Source organism: Cetorhinus maximus, chromosome 25 (genome assembly GCF_964194155.1).
Source record: "Cetorhinus maximus chromosome 25, sCetMax3.hap1.1, whole genome shotgun sequence".
In the NCBI taxonomy this organism is placed as follows: Eukaryota; Metazoa; Chordata; class Chondrichthyes; order Lamniformes; family Cetorhinidae; genus Cetorhinus; species Cetorhinus maximus.
The window spans coordinates 19,941,141-19,949,315 of record NC_135903.1 but is presented as its reverse complement, the minus strand read 5'-3'; positions in this window follow the sequence as shown (position 1 = coordinate 19,949,315).

Here is an 8,175-nt window from a genome sequence, read left to right as displayed (position 1 = left end):
ATAGCATCAGCAATAATACAACATTGGGCTCTGATATTGTCTGTGTATGAGTATACTTTTATGTACCACCCTGGCTTACATATTGCAAATGCGGATGCACTCAGTCGTCTCCTGTTACCAGATAGCATTGTACATGCTCCAGTGCCACAAGAAGTTGTGTTATCACTGAATTTCTCAAATTCTTCTTCTGTGTGTGCAAAGCAAATTAGAAATTGGATGAATAGAGATCCAATATTGTCGAAAGTCAGAAACCTTGTTTTGCCAGGATGGTCAAATTCACCTGTATCTGAAGAGATGAGACCATTCCATGCCAGAAAAACAGAGTTAAGTTGTCAAGATGGAATTTTGTAGTGGGGATCAAGAATTGTCCCTTTGCAAGATAGAGAACCACTCTTGACAGAGCTCCACAGGGTGCATCCAGGCATATCAAAGGTGAAAATGCTTGCACAAAGCTATGTCTGGTGGCCAGGCATTGGCAGTGACATTGAAAGCATGGTCAAGCACTGTCTCACTATCAACAACAACAGAAGTTGCCTGTTTCAGCTCCACTGCAACCATGGGAGTGGCCTGGCCGGCCCTGGGTTAGACTATATAGTGATTATGTAGGACCATTCTTAGGTACCATATTTCTGTTGTTCGTAGATGCACATTCTAAATGGACGGATGTATACAAAGTCAAATCACCAACATCAAGCGCAACTATCAAGAAGCTGCGTCTCTGTTTTAGCATACATGGCCTACCTCATTTCTGATAATGGTGCAGTCTTTACCTGTACAGTGTTTCAGAGATTCATGCAACTGAATGGAATCAGACATATTAAAACAGCCTTTTACTATCCCTCATCAAATGGTTTAGCCGAGAGAGAGTTGTGCAAACTTTCAAGTCTGGTATGAAGAGGTTATCGGAAGGTACTCTAGAAACTTGACCTTCCTGCTTTCTCCTCAGTTATTGTACAACACCACATTTGACTACAGGTTCAACACCATCTGAATTATTGACGAAATGCCACCTCTGTACAAGGTTAAGTCTGGTATTTTCAAATTTAGCGAGGAAGTTAGAAAGGAATCAGAGTAATCAAAAATTGTATCATGATATTCACAGCAAAGCTTACACATTCACTGTAGGGGACACAGTATTCGTGCAAAATTTTGGAAGTGGACCTCGTTGGTTTCCTGGAATTGTTGTCTCAGAGACTGGTCCCTTATCCTTCCAAGCGCAAGTGGAAGATAGGATCGTTCGAAAGCACGTGGACCATATTAATGAGAGAGAGGCATTCCAAAAACCACCTATTCCGCCTGTGATTAATGTCGAACCATCAATTCCTGAGGTGACAGATTGACCCAGAATAAACATGCCTGATGTCTCTGTAGAGTTGCCAAACCCTGAACTGCCACTTTCTAACGATGTGTCTCGTGCTGCAGTTCCAGATCGTGTTGATCCTGTTGGGGAACCTCAGGTGGTAGAGCTATGCCATTCTAGCCATATAAGGAAGTCACCTGAGGGGTTTAATCTTTAATCACCTGAAGTTGTATATATGTATATGTTGTTGGATATTTAAATGTTCCCTGTAAATCAAAACTGTAAAAAATACTAAAGAGGGAGGAAATGCAGTAACTGAAGGCATAGCCTCTCCTCCTGTCTATTGGGGTCACGTGATGTTCTTGGAGGGTCCGCCCAATGAGTCCTAAGCACGGGCAATCCAGGGGGTGGGGCTTCCTGACGAGAGTACCGATCGAGCATGGAGCACCTGAAAAGCTCTCGGTAATAAAGTTTATCTGTTTCTTGTTGAAACCTGTCCACTCCGTCAAGTCATTACAATCCTCTCAGTAGAAACTTAATGTGCTTCAAAAGATAAGGCTTACAATCTATCCTGAAGTCGTTTGAAGGCTGTTCCCCGTTTCTAAGAATAGTTTAATTAATTTGTTCTTTTTTATGCATTCTAAATTTCTTGAAGAAGAAACCTTTACTTCCTAGAGCCACAGAATATTTTAATTAATATAATGATCCCTTTTAAGTCCGACACTGAAATTCTCAGAAGATCAAACTTTGCACATTAAAGCACATTCAGACAGATGTATTACTTTGTATTCCATCTGTTTGCACATTGGCTTCTAAACTCAACAGATGGGACTATTATCTCCCTTCGGATTAGCAACTTCCTCCATTCCCTTTTTAAGGCTGATTTTATGCAAGTTATGCATGAATTTCATTCATTTCTCCTTTGCCAATAATGCCACAACGGATCATTAAAAAAAGACATACCATCTCTCACAAATAATTAATTTGTAAACAGAATTTGTGTTTTAAATGAAAACCTTCAAAACGGCAAACTTTGTGCTTTATGGAATCTTAACATTTACTTCAATTTTGATTAATTTAAGTTTCCTTGCCCTGCGTTTTTCTTTTAGCTTGCAATATTGATCTGCAAATGCATTTTCAGTGCATTGGAAGAATTCAAATTTCTGTTTGGACCCCCCCACATTTCTTGGTGAGGCTACTGGAAGGAAATGATAGTGTGGATAACATCAGTTGTTGTCATATCCCTTCAAACAGATGTCAGAAACAATGGGCAGAATCGTCCCCGATTTGCACTAAGTGCTGTAGCGGATGGGTAAAATGCTCATTTTACCCATCGGCCGCAATGGCGGCTTCTCAGACCGTATCGTCCCAAACCCACTGCATTAATTATGCATTTCTGGGAAATATGGTGGGCGGGCTCTGATTTGCCCACCACGATGTCACCTCGCCGCTTCATCATGCCTGACGCCACATTTGAAGTATAGCCATGTGAACACCTCTCGGTGCTTCCAGCCCAGGACTGCTGCAAATAAGACGTGGCCCAAAAGGCAAGAAGACTGCAGCCCCCAGGTTTAGTGACGCGTCCCTCGAGTGCCTTTTGGACGTTGTGGAGGCCCGCTGTGATGTCCTCTACCCCCTCTCTGGCTGCAGGAGGGGCAGCTTCATTACCACCCCAGCTTGATAGATGATGGCAGTGGTGATCAGTGTCAATGCTGCACAGAAGGAGTTGGCCATCCAATGCAGATAGAGGACGAATGATCTCATCTGTGCCACCAGGGTAAGGCAACCATCTCATCACTCTAAATTCACAAACTCAAGCCATCACACGTTCACTGGCATCTCACTCATTGCCAGCTCAAGGGACATCACCACCCATTCTCACACACACCCTCACATGTCCATCTGGCCTCATCTCCTCTGGAGACTGCCTCCTCAGCCCACACCATCTTGAGGCTATATTCACAGATCAACTTGTGCCCCCACACAAACCCTGGGGTAGCCCCTTCCTCAGTACAGCTCTCACCTTGCAGCCTCTTTCCTTGCCTGAGGCCATTTCTCCCCCTTCCCCAAGCAAGCCCTAGACCTGCAGCTGTACAAAGCCACCCGCACCTTATGGCTGGACTGGTAGGTAGAGACCTGCCTGTGAGCTCCTTAAAAGTGCTGTGGTGTTGTCTACGAAGCCTGATGCTGATGACTGCGAGTGCTGGCCGAAGCAAGGTAGGTAAATAAACTTCAAAATCCCAAGCAAAGTGCAGCTCGCCAGGTGCACGTCGCCTATGTGCTGTTGTGAAACACGTTTGCGGGGCATACAATCCAGCGTGGGGAGATGGGTCCGGCGGGCTAGCCTAATAATGATATGCTGATGTATTACAATGAGGTTCCCGATGTCCAATGGCGGGTAACATGGCCCACCATCGACGGGCTGAGTGGATGATCGCAAACTGGTTTGGCCTTCTTGCCATATTGTCCGCTCATGCTGCCGAGCATGCCCAACGCCAGTGGGCACGGACAATTCCGCCCAACGTCCAGGAGTAGGTTGCTTGTTCCATTTTTTAACTGGAGAATGTAGTATAAGGGTGTTCGGCAGAGCAAGGGTTAATGTGGGACTGGAGAACAGTACCGACCATGGTATGATGCATAGAGTCACATGATAGTAGACTGTCTGTAGTAGAGTTTGGAAGGAGCCAGCATGAGGACAGCACTCATGCATGCCAGTACTTTGGATACGTATACAGTTATGAGTTACCAACGAATGGTTTATGTTCAACCATACAAGTCACCAGACCTCTCAATGAAATACCAAACAACCCTACAACAGAAAATAGTTTGGAAACCCTTAAAATAAATTGGGGATGTGGGGGAATGTATATTAAGCCAAAAATGGTGGTGATGGGATCAGAAATTATTACATAAATGACAACTAAGCCAACCATATAATACTTTGAATGCATTTTCTACCCTCCCTGCTTATCTTGAGGGTGTCAATTCCTGGTAGGGGTATAGGTGCATGAATTGGATGGGGCACTCGAGGGAAATAAGCTTGCAGGACTACAGGGATAGAGCAATGGGACTGACTGGGTTGCTCTACAGAGAATCAGCATGGACTTGATGGGTTGAATGGCCTTCTGTGCCATAATGTAGATATGAATATGATATGAGTAGGATTGTAATGATGCAGCAGATGATGTGTGCCAGGCGGATCAAATCCATGAGGGAAACTTGGCCATGCTATCACAATGGTTTTGCAATTTGTATTTATTTCATGGTGCATGCCCTGAATTCAGAAGCAATAAGACCACCAAGACTTTTAGAGATTTTTTAAAGAAAAATAAATTAAATTAAACTAAATTAAAACTAAAGAAAAGATTTCAAATTACAAATTACTACTATAATAACTCCTAACATTCCTAAGTAACCTGATTCCCAGTTACACCCCACTTAAGGCAATGGTCCAAAAATAGATTTTTAGATTTTAAGCAGATCCAGCAAATTAACACAATACCATGGACAGTGGAATTCCAAATGACTTTCTCCAACTTCAGTTTCTGTAGACAGCAGAAATGCTGGAGGCTTCATGAAAGCTACTTCACACACTTCTGTTAGATCTCACAATGACTTCCCTGACACACAGCCTCATTCTACTTTGTATATGTTTCTCTCTTTCTAATATGTAAATTCCATTGTTTCCATATGTCTTTGGAACTTTACCTTTCTCATAATGTATAAACTTTCATGTTACTAATATTAACCTCTTTGAAATTCAAACGGCCCGGACTTATCCAAAAAATGCAAATTCATGTCACACCTTACATGCTAAGGCCCCAACCATGTTTACCTACTTAGCATTTCAAGTACACTTCTACACCTTACTTCTTTTGATAACTTCAACTTACAGTCTGCTTGGCTACAAAGTGTAATTAAATCACACACAACAGAAAACGTGGCTCTCATAAACCTATTTTACAATAAACCAGAAAAATATTATGAAAATTATTATACTTTTGTAACAATGATACGCATTTCAGTCACACTTAATAGAAAGTGATGGCTAGAAATTCGGTCGCCCCATTTTTTGGGTGCGGGTTTGCAATTACAATGAGGCGGGCAACATGCAAACTTGGTGTACCTACTGCTGCCTTCTTCCGAATGTGGCTGGCTGCTCTGCACTCAGCAGGGGAGCAAAGTAGCATTGTTCACAAACCATGTGGTGCAGCCAGCCTGCACTTCTTAAAGGCAGACTGTCCCTCTTAAAGGGAAGCTGCACTGAAGATAATTAATCCAAAATAAACACATAGAAAATTGAATGCTGAGGCAGAGAGAGGGTTCTAGAGTGATGGCCGAGTCCAATAATAATAAAAACAGAAAAAGCTGGAAATGCAACTGCACAGGAAGAAAGTTGCCATGATTATGCAAGAGCCAGAAAACGCTGAAGGCCCACCCCCAGAAGGGAATGGGAGCAAGTGACCATGGAGGTCACTTCCCAGAGTCCGAATCCATAGGTCAGGCAGCAGGGTAACAAGAAGTCTAATGACTTCAAGTGGGTGATCAAGGACATGCAGTGAACACATGTTCACATGACATCTCCTATTCACTGCTCCATAGAGTCATGGAATGGCTACAGTGGAGAAGGAGGGAAGCTAAAGAATTATAGACCCATCAGCCCATTCTGACTTGGAAATATATCGCCGTTCCTTCACTGTTGCTGGGTCAAAATCCTGGAACTCCCTTCCTAATAGCACTCTGGGTGTACCTACACTACGTGGACTGCAGCGGTTCAAGAAGGTGGCTCACCACCACCTTCTTAAGGGCAATTAGGGATTGCAATAAAAAATGCTGGCCTAGCCAGTGAGGCCCACGCCTCGTGAAAAGAATAAAAAAAGTTTCCTTGATGCTGTGTTTAATTAGACGCGGTTCAAACTTAGCAGCAGAATAATACACTGTATTGCATTGTATCCAATTTACTGCCAGCAATGCCATGGATGGTTCTCAAGTCTACCTATAAAACTTCTGCATTTGTTAGTCAGACTCCAGATGTTACACTTTTTAGATAAAACACCAGCAAATCACTGCTAAGCAATTAGAAAATTACTGTACCAAAAGCAAAAGAAACTTCTCCGCTACTTTTCTTCTGACCCTTTTAACCCAAATAAGTTAAGACACCAGAGAGGAGCCAAGTAGCAACCAACTCAAAAAAACTAGCAGCAGCAATAATTGGCTTCTAACTGGCCACTGGCCCACAGGATGTACCTGGTCAGTCACCTACATTGGCTCCTGGTCGAACGACATCTTGATTTTAAAATTCACATCCTTGTTTTCAAATCCTTCCTTGGCTTCACCCATCTCCAGCTCTGCAATCTCCTCCAGCTCCACAACCCTCAGACATAACTGTGCTCCTCTGATTCCGAGCCTCTTGAGAATCCAGGATTTTAATTGCTCTACTATTGGTGGCTGTGCTTTCAGTTGTCTAGACATCAAGCCCTGGATCATCCTCCCTACACCTCTCTGCCTCTCCACCTTGATTTTCCCTTTTAAAACACTCCTCAATACATACCTCTTTGACCAAGCTTTTGGTAATCTGACTTAATAACCAATAGTTCAATACACCACACCCCCATCACTCACCTATCAGCAGCCCCTGGCACTCATAACTCAAGCCTAACATGCAAACAGTCCAATAATAATAAAAACAGAAAATGCTGGAAATGCTCAGCAGGTCTGGAAGCATCTGTGGAAAGAGAAACAGAGCACAGAGTCCTGTGTCACAGAACTGCTCGAGGTGAACCTCGACAGAAACCCCTGCATCTCTCTCCAGACCTGCTTTGCAAAGGCACAATCCAATAACAGATTTTTTTTTTGGAAAAATATACTTTATTCATAAAATATCTGGCAGAATATTCCAAACCATTTCAAAATCACCCTCACAAAACTACAATCAGATTCAACTTTTACACATGGATCACGAGGTGCCTCAATACAATCAATGAATATTACAATCATTTCAATATGGTCAATGCAGACAATCAGACAATGGGATTGGAGTTATCAACATACATCATGTTGCTGGGAACTGTTGAGATACCCCTGGGCTGTACAGCTCAAAATGAATGTCTGCATTGAATGCTAATTGTATTATAAATGTATTGAAGCACCTCAGAGTGCAACATGATGTACATTGATAACTCCAATCCCATTGTCTGATTGTCTGCATTGACCATATTGAAATGATTGTAATATTCATTGGTTGTATTGACCTGATTGTACTTTTGTGATGGTGATTTTGAAATGTTTTGTAATGTTCTTCTTCTTCTATATTTTATGAATAAAGTATATTTTTCAAAAAAAAAAGTACCTACTGCTGCCTTCTTCCAAATGTGGCTGGCTGCTCTGCACTCAGCAGGGGAGCATTGTTCACAAACCATGTGGTGCAGCCTGCCTGCACTTCTTAAAGGCAGACTCTTCTCATCACTCTCACCTCACCCACTCACAAACCCATCACACATCCGCAGGGATCTCACACATTAAGGAACAACACCACTAACTCTCACACACACTCTCACATCTCCATCAGGTTCATATCCTCTGGAACTCGCATCCTCATCCTGTCCATGGCTCTGCTCACCACACAAACATTCCACGCAGTGCCATGGGTCCTGCTCACATTCTGTCCATCTGTTTTCATGCAGGAGAAGCCTGTTCACATCAGCAGGGAGAGGTCCCCAGACCGGGGCTGCAGTGGCCCATATTAGGCCCCTCACCCATTTTGAGGAGTGTGCCATCGCGCTGACTGGTGAGGACGTGGACCGTGCCTGTGGCAACGGTGAAGTCAGTGGCGAAAACCCACATGAAGATCCTGCATCATATCGTCCCTCTCTCAA